The sequence below is a fragment of the Ambystoma mexicanum genome, chromosome 9, assembly GCF_040938575.1.
Source record: "Ambystoma mexicanum isolate Mex_15411 chromosome 9, UKY_AmexF1_1, whole genome shotgun sequence".
NCBI classification, from domain to species: Eukaryota; Metazoa; Chordata; class Amphibia; order Caudata; family Ambystomatidae; genus Ambystoma; species Ambystoma mexicanum.
This window is the reverse complement of record NC_090931.1, coordinates 1,497,424,219-1,497,441,271: the sequence shown is the minus strand read 5'-3', so window position 1 is coordinate 1,497,441,271 and position 17,053 is coordinate 1,497,424,219. Positions and strand designations below refer to the sequence as shown.

Here is a 17,053-nt window from a genome sequence, read left to right as displayed (position 1 = left end):
CATTTGGGGGCGTGTCTTGCATGATGGCCATGGTCTAATACCTGATGGGGGTGGCCTACCTACAAACATTTTAAAAATGGTGTGGCCTACCACAACACAGTGTGCTTGCTACATTCCTTAAAGTATTAGAAATCAATGCTCAATATCATTACTTATTGGACCCTCACAAAAGGGTAGTTGTTTTATTAGCAGGTTCATTAGCATCCCATTACGTAGGTTGGGTAAGACTAACACTTCAAAGGCACTACTCATCTCCTCTGTCGGGCCCTGAAAGGGAGGCTCAGGCAATTCAGGCACTTTCCTCTGCCTGCAGCACCTAAGCAGCTAGTTTTGTTTGCAAAGAGCCTCTCCCTCCATCCAGTGCCTTATGAATGGGAAAGCAGCCGGAGCCAGCCCTGTGCCTTGAAGGACAAGCGTAGACGAGAGCTACAGGGGGATACTAGGAGCCTTGAAGGGACAAGCATAGAGGAGAGCAACAGGGGGACAGAAAATGCCTTTTTACGTGGCATCAGATTTTGCTTAGGCTGCCGTCAGAATTTGCTTAGGCTGCCTAAATGATGCAACATAGGGTTAAAGATGCGGAGGCACAGCTCCAATTGCCCGGGAAGGAGGGCGCCAAGCCACCATAGGGTTAAATTGGCACAATTCCTCACAGGCGGCTTTCCAGGACAGCAGAAAATGCCTTTTACGTGCCGTCAGATTTTGCTTAGGCTGCCGTCAGAATTTGCTTAGGCTGCCTAAATGATGCAACATAGGTTTAAAAATGCTGAGGCACAGCTCCAATTGCCCGGGAAGGACGGCGCTAAGCCACCATAGGGTTAAATGAGCACAATTCCTCACAGGCGGCTTCGCAGGGCAGCAGAAAATGCCTTTTTACGTGCCGTCAGAATTTGCTTAGGCTGCATAAATGATGCAACATAGGGTTAGAAATGCTGAGGCACAGCTCCAGTAGCCCTGGAAGGATGGCGCCAAGCCACCATAGGGTTAAATTGGCACAATTCCTCACAGGCAGCTTCCCAGGGCAGCAGAAAACGCCTTTTTATGTGCCGTCAGAATTTGCTTAGGCTGCCGTCAGTATTTGCTTAGGCTGCCTAAATGATGCATCATGGGTTAAAAATGCTAAGGCACAGCTCCAGTAGCCCGGTAAGGGTGGTGCCAAGCTACCATAGGGTTAAATTGGCACAATTCCTCACAGGCGACTTGGCAGGGCAGCAGAAAATGCCTTTTTACATGCCGTCAGATTTTGCTTAGGCTGACGTCAGAATTTGCTTAGGCTGCCTAAATGATGCAAAATAGGGTTAAAAATGCTGAGGCACAGCTCACTTGCCCTGGAAGGTCTGTGCCAAGCCACCATAGGGTTAAATTGGCACAATTCCTCACAGGCGGCTTGGCAGGGCAGCAGAAAATGCCTTTTTACGTGCCGTCAGAATTTGCTTAGGCTGCCGTCAGAATTTTCTTAGGCTGCCTAAATATTATGGTATGTTATGTTATTTTGCATTTATATAGCGCCTTATGTACCATTGGTATGATCTCAAGGCGCTGGTAGGTTGAACACCCTTGGGAACCGAAGTTCAAGTCAGTAGAGAGAGAGAGAGAGAGTCATAAGGTGCGTGTGAGCACCGGATATGTGTACAGCAGGTGTGGCATTTGTGTGATAGCTTCTTCTTAGCGGTAGGTGTGGTGGTTGGGAGATCAGGAGTATGTGTTCGTTCTGGCAGGTTGTTATCCAGACTGATTTTGGCTGCGTTAGGCCTGAGGAGAATGCCTAGGCTGGAGGGTGTGTAACCAGCTGTGTTTAGTTAGGATGATGGGGAGTATGAGGCAAGTGATGGTATGAGAACAGCTATACCGAATGTTGTCATAGTATTGCTGTGTTCTAGTTGAGTGGTGGTGTAAGGAAGAGAGTAAGCATGGAGATAAGAAATGGTGGTTTACCTTAGGTGTTTAAGATCGAGCACACTCCCAATAGTTCCATGCATTCCAACCGTTCCACCCACTTCACCCGTTTCATCCACACACTTCATTCGTTTCATCCACTTCACCCGTTCCACCCAGTTCATCCGTTCCACCCACATACTTCCCAGTTTTCGTCAGTTCCATCCACATACTTCACCCGTTCCATCCATATACTTCATCTGTTCCATCCACATACTTCACCTGTTCCATCCACGTACTTCACCCGTTCCATCCACATACTTCACCCGTTCCATCCACATACTTCACCCGTTCCATCCACATACTTCACCCATTCCATCCACATACTTTACTCGTTCCATTCATCCATTTGCATTGGAGGAGAGAGAGTGGTGTAGTCAGAGGGGTAGAGAGGGAATTCGGAGGAGGGAAACTTGCGCTTGGTAGTGGAAGTATTAGGTGGCGTGGAAGTTGGAGTGGAAATTGAGGCAAAGACAATAGAATGATCTGAGGGAGAAGGATCAGTGGAGATATCTGAGGTGGAGAGTTGAGCGGAGTTGAGAATAGGGTCAAGGGAGTTACCATTTAAATGGGTGGGTAGGGAGTGAACAGAAGAGAGTGAGAGGTTTAGGTGAAGTGTGCTAAAGTCCATGTATAGAGGAGTGGAGAGAGAGAAGAGGGTAAACTCACAGTGACAATGAGTTGATGATAGGGAGGAAGGGAGTTAATTAGTTGGAAGAGGTGGCCAATGAACTGACCAGAGGTACCAGGTGGCTCATAGAGAGACATAATATGAAGGACATAAAAAGCAGTGATTGTGGAGAAGAGGGAGAAATAGCACGAGGTAGGGGAGTAGGAAAGGTAATTATGAAAGATGGGAACAGTCCTATACCACCACTGCAACGGTGTTGCTGCAGCGATCTGATTGGCTGACACGCTATATTTCTATCCAATCATACCTCGTCGGCAGGTGAGCGCAGGCCCAAACGAAGGCACATATAAAGGCACAGCTGACGGTGCCTCGAGCATGAATCCAGCCTCAACCAGAGCAGGAGCTCATGCGCCGCTCCCCTGATGCAGGAGCAGCATCACCCTCATAGACCATGGGCGTTTGTAAAGGTAAGCTTTGGCCATGATTCCTACAGCCCTAAATCCCTTCTCCTGATACACCGCATTTGCCCTGCAAATAACCACCTCTCATGAACACTCGACCGAAATGAATCTGATATGCTGTTTCCATACCTATACGGTAAAATAGCCTACTTTGTTGGTTGCTTACTGAATTCCTCCATTGCCCGCAACGTGGAGTGCCCCTTCCCAAGATGGCCGCCCTGCCTCATGCAACCGCCCCCACCCTCAGCCTCTGATCAGCTGGTTGATGCAATGATCTGATTGGCTAACACGCTATATTTCTATCCAATCATACCTCACCAGCAGGCGAGCGCCTGCCCGAACGAAGGCGCAAATGAAGGCACAGCTAACGGGGCTGACCATGGGCAACCGGCGCAAGGCGACGGTACGCTGCTCATCACACTATCACACTACCCACACGCTCTTCAACCCCCTCCTGCTACCCAGCTTGCACTTCATGAATGCACGGACATCTGCAGCCGTGTAACTCGGTGCCAAACTAAGCGCAGTGAGTCCAACCTGCCGCCGCATCGACTTGAACTAGCCTGATGATTAAGTGGTATGTGTGAAAAGGGGCGTGACAGATGGGGTGCGCTCAACTTCCGCAAGATATAGATAAACCAATGCAGCAATAACTGCACAGGAGGTTCCCCTGGGTTCCTCCAATAGATAATGCCATGAAAGTGTAGTTTGTGCAGTTAAACTGCGCAGAGGACTCAATAATCAAATGTGCAAGTCCTTAGTATTGGTGAATACGTACAAGTATCTTCGAATAAGCAAAGAGCAACCATCCAGTGGTGTGAATGGTGGTTATTGTGGTCACAGCCGACATATGTTTCGACCATTCGGTCGTCCGCAAGGCTGTTAAGTGCAAACATAATTGTTCCATTATGAATATAGCATGTAAATAAATAAATAAAAAAACAAAATGAAACCATAGAATCAAATCATAAAAGTGACAAATTGTGAAGGAAAATCATATGGCAGGGTTGTACGACCCCAAAAGAAAGGGGTACATAGTAACCATTTGTTATACATATGCGTCAACAAGGGTTTGCAAAGTTGAAAATAATGACAAAAAGAGTGTACATACCCAGATTAGATTCAGTTTCAGAAATAGCCAACCCAGTGCAGGAGCAGATGCGGGGATCGCAGGAGCAGATGCGGGGAAACAAAGGAGATATTCTTAGCAAGATAACAATGTATTCTCCAATTACTAAAATGTCTTAAGTGCTCAGTTTCTGAGAGTGCAGCATCCACATGACAGTTGTAAGTAAACAAATTCTGTGAGATTGATTTATTGGGCTATGGTGTGCATTGGTGACTCCCACTATCAAGGATGCCAGATTGTCGGTTATTCCTAGTTCAAGAATCAGAGGAACTAATGTGGGACGCAAGAGGCGTGATGGAAGGACTAGTGAGGGTGGTATACTAGTAATGCGTATTGTGGTACGCCAGAAAGCAACTCACCGATAGCTTAAGTTCTGTACAAATACAGACGTGATGCCCACCTCTGGGAGTTATAAAAAAGGGTCCTGAAACGATGATAAATTCGATTTGTAGTGCCTGCCACAAGGACGCATGGTAACATTATCATACAATTTGTGAAAAAGAGACATCGTGATCTACGCAAATTTAACAAAATCCTTTTCACGTCCACAAGCGTATCCAAACTGGGATCTCAAGCTTCATTCTCTAACTTATCAGAAGATGGAGCTGCCTCTAGTCTTCTACGTTTGCTCTTGATTCACTATATCCCTATTCTCCTTTTCGGCCGACACATAAACCACCTCAACTCTGGTTGTCTTCCATCTTCGTGCTATGCGCTGCGTTCTTCAACGCTTAGAAAGATGTTGGTTAAAACTGAAGACACCAGAAAACTACACTTCTTATCACACTCTATATGATAATTGTCTTCTATCTGCTAAACAATCTTATTTCTCTGATCTTCTTCATTCACAATCTGCTCCTCCTAGACGCCTCTTTCAAACTCCTTCTCGACTGCTCTCATCTCCTATTCCAGATCCTTCAATCAATTCTACTCTTACTGCTACAGATCTTGCAGTCTACTTTACTATCAAAGTCTCTTCATTTCGATCAACTATTGAGTCTTCTTGTGCTCAAGATAAATCTATGTCCTCAGTATCTTTTCTCAAATCCCCCAAAGGTAACTTTCTTTGGCTTCACTCCTATAACCAATGAAGATACTCTTTGTCTTCTTGCTCGTGCCCACCCTACTTCCTCTCTTTTGGATCCTACACCATCTGTACTTATATCTAAAATCCGTCCTTCACTTGTCTCTTATTTTACAATGTTATTTTATTTCTTGCCTTCTTTCGTCTACTTTTCACTTGTTATTTAAGCATGCCACTATTAGTCCCAATTTGAAAAAACCTTCAGCTGATGTTTCGTCTGCTTCTAATTTCCATCCTATCTCAGTTCTTCCATACCTCTCTAAAATCCTCTAATGCGTAGTTTACACTCAACATTCTACTTTTGGTCGTTAATGATTCTATTCTTCCTTGTTTCCAATCTGGGTTTCGCCCAGGATACTCTATTGAGACTGCTCTCCTTTCTGTTCTTGACTCATTACAATGTATCGGCATGTCTATCTCCTCCCTGGACACCCCATACCTTTTCATTGTGGGGATGCATGATATCATAGCTTGAGCGCACTTACGGTAATTCACATCCCCTGTTTTTCTGGGGTTAACTCACGCAAACACAAGTGGTCATCCTGTTTTATATTTACTCAGGTCCCAACCAATGTATCAGCACCATCTATCTTCTCCCTGGACACCCCATACCTTTTGATTGTGGGGGGGGTGCAATATATCATGGCCTGAACTCACCTATGGTAATTGGCATCCCGCACCTCCCTGGGGTAATGATATTTTATTTGTATCACGCTTATACACAGGTTTCTCAGAGCGCGACGACGCAAGTGAGGGGAAACAAGGGAGGACAAAAACAACTATCTTACTAGGCCCAGTGACATTGATAACGTGCAAGTGCAGGGGAGAGGGTAGGGGTAAAGTACAAGGGGGAGAGGGGAGTGGAAAGTGCTGAACATATGATAGAGCAACAACAGGTAGTGCCAGAATAAGGTGTAGACAACAGGTGTCTGGTAAGTGCTGCAAGGGGGCTGTAGGGTTGCAGATAAAGACCCAAGTGCAGGGGTTGCTAGGAGGCAGTGCAGTATTTGACTGGAAGGGCAGGGATCTGGGCCTGAAATCAGAGGGTAACCAGGTGCCCGGTGCCAAAGCAGACAGATTAGCAGGGGAGAGGAAAAACGAAGGCAGAAGCAAAGAGGAAGGTCTTGAGGTACTTCCGGAACCGAAGATCGTTCTTTTTAAGTTTCAGAGAGGCAGGGAGGCTGTTCCACAGGGAGGCCCCGGCTGAGGAAAGGGATCTACGTCCAACTCACTGATTGGAAAAGCAACTGACCCTGAGGGAGTTGGAGGTGAAGAAGCGAAGAGCTGGTACTCCATTTGAACCCCTTCATTCCTGTCCATTAAAGTTTCTCACTCTTAAAACAGTCTTTCGAAGGGATTGTGTCCTCTGACGTATTCCACATCTATGACAGTAGTGTCCCACAGCTGTGCACTTTGGAAACTTTTCAGCAGATGGCATCGAGACGATGTCACTCGAGGACCTCTGTCGAGGGTCAACGTCACTGGATGTTATATGTAGGACGCACGGTGCCCGTTGCCTCAGTTCCGTTTTTTCCGACAGCGAACGTGTATAGCTTCGTGAAATCCGGCGCGCCTCGTGGATTCTTTGAATCTCTTATGATGTCTATTTCTTCGACCCCTTCCACTTAACGCTCCCTTCTCCTCCCACTTCCCTCTTACTACATTCACTCCTAAACCCTCCCCTCATGGCCTTAGATTACAGCTAAGTGAGGATCTTCAAAGATTGTTGCCTTGATACTGTGTGCATCATGTCCAGTGTCACCCTGATACTGTGTCAGGTTCCTGAGTAAATAGGTGGATAATTAAAGCATTACTATTATAATGTTCTTTGTTTATTTTATTTTTAGGTTTTATGTTAGCAATTGTCCTTTTAACTTTAGGATTGGTTTGGGCCTTAACTTTCATTTTCAGAGTACTGGAGGGAACCCAAGCCAAGATGGAGGGCAGAGTCAGGAGTTCTGATTGGGTGACAGGTTGACAATGGTGTGATTCCCAACATTCTAAACTGCCTTTCATTAGTAGTGTCTCCAGAGCTGGTCATGTTTCTGTTTCTCTCCTGTGTTTTGGGCCTTGGAAAACTCTCAAGAAAATATTAACAAGAAGAAGGAAACAACTCAGTCAAGTTTACTTCTCTCTGATGAAATAAGCATTCTGTGAGGAAGAAAATGCTGCCAAGTCATCTACTGCAAAACTCAAGCTAAGTACTTTAAAAATATAACAATCTTTTCTGAACTTTAAGGTTTAGCCTTAATCTTGCCGCAATTTTTTTAAATGTTTCTCTGAAGTGCATGGGTTAAGGCTTCATCTATTTTTGGTGAAGACATTCATAAACAGGGAAAGTTCCAGTTATCACGTTGTTCGCATGCGCGCATGAGTGAAAGTCTGTTTAATGTATTACTTACCTTGTTCGTGTTCGGGTTCCTGTCGAATGCCGGCTGCAGCAGCGTCGCGCTTCGTTTTCTTCTGAGGAAAGAGATGTTCCCACGGTGATTGTTTTTTTCCTCGCGCCGGCTGAAAGGAAAAAAGCAGAGACTTTACCGTCGCGTCCGGAAGGTAAAGAAAGGTGATTCTTTACTTGCGCAACAGAACAAGGTAAGACTGCATGTTTATTGATTTTAAAGACGTCGAGTTGTTTTTTCAGTTTCCTAATATGGCGGAACTTATCATAAGAGACTAAGGGTCATGAAACTCAAAGGACATAAACGTCAGTGGCAGCACAAGCACGCATTTTAAAGGAGCAGCGCAAGTAAATATTTTTACTCGGAGCAAATGAAGGTCTTTACATTTTAAAGACAAGTGAGTCATTTTAAATGTGGAGAAAACTTCAAATGAACCAAAAAACAAGCACAAATGTTAGAAAGTTATAACGTTCGAGTCAGAGGCAGTTAACACATTATTTAGTGTTGAACATTCCTGCTCAAATATATATTTATATATGTTCTCCTCATTGTTGAAGTTTATAACTTTAAACTGCACTCAACTTTAAAACTCATCTTTTTGGTATATTGAACAATCATCCATAAAGAGATTCAAAAAGAATGGAGTGAGCAGATGCAAGAATAAGCTTTATTTAAAGAAAACTCAGAACCAATTCAGTGTATCTACAATTTTCCATGTGTGCACACAAAAAAATCATTCAGTTGAGACATCAATGGAGACTTAAGTTCATTGTTTTCAACGGCATTGTTTAAGAATTCATTTTATTTTCAACAAAGTTCAACTTGTACAAACAAAGACTCTCATTCAGTTAAGTCATTAGTAATGACAGGTTTTACATTTGGTTTTCAGCAGCACAGTTTAAAATATGACCACAAAAGTTTACATTTTGGATTAAGAGAGTAAGGAACCTTACTCAAAACTCAATAAAGATACGAATAAGATATCATCCTCTAAGCTTTAGCAGAGGATATTCAGGTAGGATTATTGATGTTCATTTAATGATTGTTTGTTTAGTTAGAGTGATATATATTTAATGCTTAACAAAATTTTAATTTATGCAGAGACCGGATGAAGATAGAAGATCCTGTGTCTGAGTTTGTTATTTTATCCACTTTCCCCCTTTCCCCAGGGGTGTGTAGAACTCAGCTGTTCAGTTTAGTTGTGGGCTAGACATCTTAGTGGGATTGTGGGACTCAGCAGCTCCCACGTTGGATAAAGGACATGTCAGGACATGATACTGTGCGCATCGTGGCCAGTGTCAACTTGATACTGTTCGCATCGTGGCCAGTGTCAACTTGATATTCTGAGAATCATGGTCTCTTGCATAAATGTACAGCATACCTGTGATTTTCTATGGTGCCTTGAGAGGTATGGGAGAGTGGGGGTCCTAAGTCCTGGCTACTTAGACACTAATCAGTGAAAAGTCCACTCATTGGGCCTCAATGTAAGTCTGGCGGTCCAGAAATAAGGGTGCCGGTAGCAACGTACCAACACCGTTTCTGGCCCGCCAGACTATGAGAATGCCTGCAGGGGCTGGTGCTCCTGGCAGGTCTGACCTGCCGGGAGCACCGTCCCCGGCGCGAATGGTTTTCACAGAGGCACACTGACCAAAATAGAATGGTGAGAGAAACATCAAACAATGACCCGTTAATAATTCTTGACTGCGTGGCTCTCCCCCCATGTGGCCTCCCCACTGGGAAAAAAACAGAGGCTGAGGGCAATTTATCAAATATGCTATCACCAAGAACCCCAATAAGGATCCTTTCTTGGAATGTGAGGGGCCTACGGAGCAGGAAAAAAGGTTTAGAATGCCATGGATGTGTTCCTGGTGTCCAGGTTATCTGTCTCTTGGAGACATGGAAGATTGAACCAATATAAAGGCCCCAGAGGTCCCCCAAAAGGGGGGATGATAACCTGGGTCCATTCAAGCCTTGATGTTACCTGTAAGCAGATGAAGTAAAGATATTTTAGGGGCAATTGTCATGCCACAAGTGTGTGAGGCGATGTTTGTTTTAAATGTCTATTTTAGGCCCACACTGTAGGCGATAGAGTAACTTGACTCTGCTATGTGTTCCATAATTTTGTTGAGGTGGGTGAAAGATGGGTGTTGACACGCATATTCGAGCTCGTAATGGCCCATATACAGATTGGCATAGGTTGGTGCATATTTTGCGCCCATGGCTGTCCCTTGGATTTGACGATATAGTTGTTGATTAAACATAAAAACGTTGTTTTGAAGCGTGAAATGTAACATTTGAAGGATCATATTGTTGTGGTCATTTTAAGAAATGGATCTGGTTTTTAGAAAGTATTCAGTGGTGGTAAGTCCTTTGGCGTACTGGTGTATAGTGCTGAAACGTCCATTGTGATCAACTCATCTTTCACACACCTCAACAATATTATATTCTGGGCCCGTTATATTGATGACATTTCTCTAATATGGAACGGAACAATCCAATCATTTCAGGACTACTTTAAATATCGAAATAACAATACCTATAACCTCAAACTCACAACAGAATACAGCCAAACCAGCATCAACTTTCTGGATGTCACACTTTACATCGAAAATGACATGATACACACAACTCTCTATACCAAACCTACCTCAGTCAATATAGCGTGCTCCACGCCTCAAATAACCATCCACAACATGTGATTCATAATATTCCGTTTGGTGAAATGTTGAGAGTGAAGAGGAATTGCACAAGGGAGGAAGAGTTCTCTAAACATGTAACTCGTACAATTGACAACTTCAAAGAGAGAGGATATCGTACAGATTTAGTCAATAAACGTTATTGCAAAACATTGACAAGATCCAGACAAGCATTGCTACAAGTGAAAAACAAAAAGGACAATAATACATCAGACATAGAACAACAGAAAACCAATTTCATCATGACAAACAGTTCAAACAACCAAGTCATCAGAAAAATCCTCAATAGAAACTGGGACATCTTAAGAACAGACCCAGATCGACTTTCAACATTAGGAATGCAATCTAATATGACATTTAGAAAAGCAAGCAATCTGAAAGAACAATTGAGTCCCTCACACTTCCAAATCATGAAGACACCACCAGACAGAGATATCAACACCATGTGGCTACAAAGACCTGTCCAGGGGAACTATAAATGTGGACAATGTTCAGTCTGCCAATATTCAGACAATGCGAAAACCATCATCAATAAACCCAACGGATCTAAATATACTATTCAACAATTAATCAATTGCAACAGCAAACTTGTAATATATGGCATAAACTGCCCATGCAGTCGCCTCTACATAGGTAGTACAATCCGTCAACAGAAAACCAGAATAGGTGAACATATTAGAGCCATCAAAAATCAAGACATGAAATCCCCTTTAGCTACTCACTTCTATGAATCTCACAAATTGGAACAAATCAAGGATTTAAGATTTTTGGGAATTGTGAAACTTAAACACCACCAAGAGGAGGCAATACCGAACTCCTCCTAAGAAGACAAGAAGCCTGTTGGATTTGCCTTATGGACACGAGCAATACTGGATTAAACACATACAAGGAGCTATTCCATTTTCTATACACACAATACTCCACATATTCATACCAACACTGACCTCTCACAATATTCGTTCCACCATCTGACTACCTCTTCCTTCCCTTTTATCTCTTTCTCTCAATTCCAATTCATACAACAAAGCACACGCCACAAAACATCCCTTCCTCATCTCTGCCATGTACACCTCTGTAATCCCCAAATTTAACATAGAAATACTTTCTACCATAATACAGTTCAATTGAACATCAAACCAACATAGGCTCTTTTACAACCCTCTAGTGACAGAGAGGTATCTCTCATAATAATAAAATCTGTTCAAAATAAAAAAAAAATAGACTGATATGCACATTATCCACTTTTGCTACAAACTATTAAAACATCAACATCAGAGCAAATGACCAAATAACTAAAATTACTTCTCTTGCAACCACAATGACATTGGCAATAAACAATGTTGAGCAAAACCATCTCCAAGTTGGCCGCAAATCGCGGCTGAATAGCGCCATTGCGTAGCCACGTTAAATGTGAACGCAGGATGTCATCACGCTGGCGTCATGACGCAATTGCACACTATTTAAGGCGGCCATTGCACCATCTTGATTATGGCAATCGGACCATCCAGCCAGATCGAGACACAGCAGCAGAAATCTATTTTAGGTAAGACCCATATCTACAAGAGTTACCTTTTTATATGTCCAGCCTTCGATCCCTTACTAACTAATATGCCCATACCAGGGAACTGTCAGTAACGCTGACTTTAGAAAATATCTTAATTTTTCACTACAGCTTAAATGCCCAGTTTTTGATCTATTGCTAACTAATATGCCCATAGCAGGGAATTGTCAGAACAACCGGCTGACTTTGGAAAACATCTTTTGCTAGGCATAGCCCAAATTTTCCGTTTATTCATTTTGACTGCTCAGACTCCAAAACAAAAATACTGCATAATCTACTGTGTCCTGCTACAAAATTGTTTCTTAAATGTAGGCACTCATCATCTATACATTTGTTTATTGAAACAACCAGAGAATCAAGAGAGACAAGGCACTTGAAATTTCACATTGTACTACCATTTGAGACAACAAGGATCATTAGTGATGTAAGTAGACACACTGCACACACTGAACCATTCCATTTGTCACCAAGAGTGCAAAGATAAACACATTTCTTCAAATTTTATTTTCTAGGCAAGGCAAGCAAACCAAACCAATTTGAGCATTCTTAATGGAAACCACAACTTGCAATTCATTAATATAGCATCACTAAACCCACCGGATTAAACCTTTTTCCAGTAAACAGTCACTTGAATGGGAATGCAAATCAAATCATCAACCAATTGGAACAGATCTCCTTCTAGAGACAACCTACCTCCTGAAGAACCACCCAAAAACTTTTGAGTGGGGAAACACGTGTCGAGGAAACAAGGAGTTTTTGGCATTGACAAACTTCTAATCAATAGAAGCCCAAGGATCTGGAGCCAACAGCCCCCCTTGGGGATCACACAATCTCCTCTTTGGCAGCACCAAATCACCACATCCCTTTGGGAGCCTTTAATCACCAAAAGGAAACAAGGAGTTTTTGGCATTGACAAACCTCCAATAAAAAGAACCACAAGGATCTGCAGCCAACAACCTCCCTTGGGGATCACGCAATCTCCCCCTTGAGAGCATCAAACCATCACATCCCTTTGACTCGCTGCCAATTTCCTTTATGGACCGCAAGCCATAAGAATCCTGGGGATACCCGTTACTGAATACACCAATCATTGTGGCTCATCCTCATAAGCTCGTGTATCCATTATTTTCATTGATAGTGAATTTAACTACACTCTATTCAGTCATTTATTATTTGACAAAATTATTTGTTACAACAAACAAGCACCCTATGTTATGCATTAAAATTTGACCTGTTCTTGAAAAAACGAACTTGTATCTATTATTTTATCAAGCAGAGAAGCGCAACTTTGGGGTCTCCCTATTAATTTGATTATTCCTAGCCCAGTTCAGCCTCTGAGCAAGCCCCTACTTGCAACATCCCTGCCGGCTATAATTAACTCAAGGCTCTTTTTCTATTTTTGCAACCCCTGAGGACGCCATTACTGTCCAAAAGACTGAATGTTCCATAATAGACATTGCGTTATGTCTTTACTTTTGAGCGGAGGCGTGCACCCTCTAGTTTGAGGATTACCGTGTCTTGTTGTGCCCCGTGGTATAGGCGCCTAGTGAGAGTCACGTCGCTTTGCGTGGCAGTTCTTAGTTGCCGTGAAGGCTGATGCTGTTGCCTTTATGCAGGCCGCATGACCCACTGAGATCCAGCACCACGTGCGCTACGGTGATGTGGGACGTGCCGCAGTTGCGGTCCACATGTCCACCGTGATTTTCTTTTGCGGGAGTTCTTGAGTGCTCCGGTCCACTCCGGTAATCGGCTGATGGCAGGGAATGTCACCAGCCCACTCCGTAGTATGCAACGTGCCACGGTTGAGGGTCAACACGTGGCTGTGCATGCTTTCCTTTGCCGCCGGGAGCTTTAGCATGCTCTGACCCACCTCTGTTTTTATTTGCCGTTGGCTGGGACTATCCACCCGCCCGGACACTGGATGCGAAAACAGAAGAAGAACAGATTGTACCTTATGAGCCGGTTCAAAATTGCTGATCGAGTCGCTGGGCCCACGTGTGCTGTCACACAGGCCTCTGCGTCCGCTGCTCAAGAGGTGGCTGGCTGCCTTCGCCACGAGTGTGGAGAGTGTGATCACGAATGTTGTGAAGTCCGACTGACCTCATCGCCAATGTACAGTCCTGCAGGGACTGCTGTTAGAACCCACACGGCCTCAAGCATGCATATCCCTACACATACCATGCAGAGACAGGAGGGATGTTCAACATGTCTTTATTTCTTAACTTCCAACCTCGAACTGACAACTCCCTCCTACGTCCCGCCCCTCCCATTCCCGTGTCTCCCTGTTCTTCATCACGTGATGAGTGTCTCTAACAAAGGTGACAACATTACACCACTCAATACTTAAAGACTATCATACCTGTCTAAACTCACCTGCTATTGGCATGTGCAACCGCCATAGAGTCAGTTCACTCGCCAGCCAATCTGTAGTGTCTGGCATGTTTACTTGGCATGCTTGTGTGCTGAGTGAATGATATGATATGATATGTTTATTTATATAGCACCTATACACAATGTGTTTCAAAGCGCTTCAAGGCAAGGAAGGGAACAAGAGAAAATATAACAATATTCTTACAGACCATGAACAGTAAGGATGTGAAATTAACTATTGTACTCGGCCTGACGACATTTCAGATAGTGCAAGAGCTAAGACATAGATAAGGAAGGGAGGTGGAGAGTGGGAAGGAAATGGAAACAGACAGGTGACTACCGTACTAGGCCTGACGACATTTCTGGTAGAGCCGGAGAAAAACAACAGGTGAGAGAGAGGGGTGCAGAAAGGGAGGGGAGGAACAAAACAAGTGACTATCATACTAGGCCTGACAACGTTTCAGATAGTGCTGGAGGGAGGGGGGGAACAGTAAGGGGATAGGGGAGCGACAGACGAGGTTGCTATCATAGTAGGTCCAGAGACAATTCTGTGCATAGAGTAAGTGCATAGAAGAAAGTAAGGGGAGGAGCGGAGGAGATTGGAAAAGGGAGAGGAGAGGGGAGGAGAGAACAGAGAGTAAGCAGTCAAAAAGAGTTGAGAAGCAAGAGAGGAGAGCGAATACAATTGCAGAAGTCAGTAGTAACACATAATGTTGCAAGCCAGGATACAAGATGAAGATGGAACAGCATGATTCAGGGCCACCATGAGTACAAGATGCAAAGGAAGTCCAGCATGAGAGTTGAGAAAGGGTGACGCACCGTGAATCAATGAAGTCCATAAAAGTAAAATCCAGCATTGGCCACAAGACGGTGATGGTGAAACCAGAATTTATCAGGACAGACTCCTGTGTGCAGGGGGGGGGCACAAGGGAACAACACGGGGGGCGGGGGGCAGAGAGGGTGAGGATGGCCTGAGGGGACAGAGGGTGTAAACACATGTTGGTGCATGCTTACCATGTTGGAATGCATTCCGCTGTCTGCGTGGGTCATTTATTTTAGGCATGCCAAGCATTCACTCAGCACACAAACATGCCAAGTAAACATGCCAGACACCACACAATCCCTTTGCCAGTCCGTAGGCCAATGGAGCTCTCACCAATAAAGACAAAATCCTCTTGATTCACCGCCCTTGGTAACTGAAAGGTTGACAGGTATGGACTATGTGAACTGTTGACAGGAGAAACATGCTTATCATTGCTTGGGAACTTTTATTAAAACATCCCACGTGTTTGAGGAGGACGTTAAGCTTGCATTTCTCCTAATGGTATTATTACTTGGCTTGCTGAAAGCACGTGCAGGTGCATTAGGGACCGCTGTCCTGTACTGCACATGCGCAAAGCAGGAGCCACTAATCCCCGGGACATGCGCAGTAGCAGGGAGGGCTCCTCACTAGAGAGGGTTATTTATCCCTGAGACTGTACCGACGGTGAGAGGTTTTATGTCATCCGTTCATTGACCCTCCTCAACACCTTCTCTTTTATATCTGTACCCTGAGGTCAAAGGTGACCGATACAGCAGTGATCCTGACAACAAAAGTATCGAGGAGAAAGGTAGGATAGATTGCCAGGGGGTGTGAAAGGGCACACTGTGCATTGCACCCACCACTGCCATTAGATCCTGGGACGGTTCACTTTGATTTACACTTTTGAAATAGCTTTTAACAGCAGAGATACATATTTGCCCAATGTAATGGCTGTGTCTTAGTCACCTCTGGTCTGCTATTCGTATTACATCACGCAGTTGAAGTTTACACTGCAATGTACTTTTGAACTAGCTTTTAGTCAGGTTTTGGGCATGGTAGATTGCACTGTAACCTTGTGATCTTGTGAAAAAGTGTTCTAGGATCTTGTGTTTACCTTCAACGACTTTCTTTACATATGGGAACATGTTTTCAGTAATAGAACAAACACAACTGTCTCTACTTAGAAATAACCACATTGCAAACACTTGGGAATGCTTAGTTGTATTATTTATGTTTAAATCAATTGCTTGTGAACGTGGCCCAATCAGTTTAAATCTCTTGGTGCGATGAGATAAACCTTTGGGCTGCAGAAGTCTGCAAAGCCACAGTGGTGACAGGAGGTCAAAGCACAGTGACTATTCAAGAGAAGCAGAGCCCATTTTCAAGGGTCTTCTTACACCTTTGCGGCGTCACGAGTTTGGGCTTTTTTTTCTGGTCAAACCCATTTGATGGCTAAACAGATCCACTCCTATGGACTGTTTTGTGGTTCTAACAAGAAGAGAGGGGATTACAGACTGTTCCCTCTGCCCCATCTTGTTAGGGTTGTCACCCGCATGGATTCGGCATGAACTGTACCTCTGTTAGTGTGTGCACCGCTTGCTTGTTTTTCACCTCTTCAGTCCCTTTGTGTGTTTCTTTTACTCTCCGTTGGGACAAGGAAAGCCGATGATCCAGCACTGATCCTGGGTTCCGACTCTAACCTCAAAAAGCAATATAATGAAGGTGGTAACTGAGGTAAAAACACTAGGTTTCTACCTTGAGTCCACACTATCTCTCAAAAAACAAGTTAATTCCTTGGCTTCCTCCACAGCCTACACCTGCAAATAAATCAGGGCCTGCAGACCCTACTTTTCCAAAACTAACTGTATCACACTAGCTAACGCTTTAGTAAAGTCTAAGTTGGACTACTGTAACGCCCCATATGCAGGTGCCAACAAAACTGTCATAAACAAGATGCAAATACTGCAGAATAATGCTCTCAGAGC

The 17,053-nt window shown here is 44.0% G+C and overlaps 2 protein-coding genes across 3 annotated transcripts in view; one reads left to right on the top strand and one right to left on the bottom strand.

Moving 5' to 3' along the window:
- Positions 1 to 3,891, bottom strand: part of LOC138489303 (zinc finger protein 84-like) — a 212,342-nt gene extending 208,451 nt beyond the window's left edge. For both annotated transcript variants that reach the window (XM_069617003.1, XM_069617004.1), the window contains exon 1: positions 3,806 to 3,891. The gene's annotated coding sequence lies outside the window, so the exon portion shown is untranslated. The remainder of the gene's footprint in view (positions 1 to 3,805) is intronic.
- Positions 3,892 to 15,707: 11,816 nt separating this feature from the next.
- The window catches only part of LOC138489302 (zinc finger protein 84-like), a 78,053-nt gene continuing 76,707 nt past the window's right edge, over positions 15,708 to 17,053 (top strand). The window contains exon 1 of the mRNA XM_069617000.1: positions 15,708 to 15,876. The gene's annotated coding sequence lies outside the window, so the exon portion shown is untranslated. The remainder of the gene's footprint in view (positions 15,877 to 17,053) is intronic.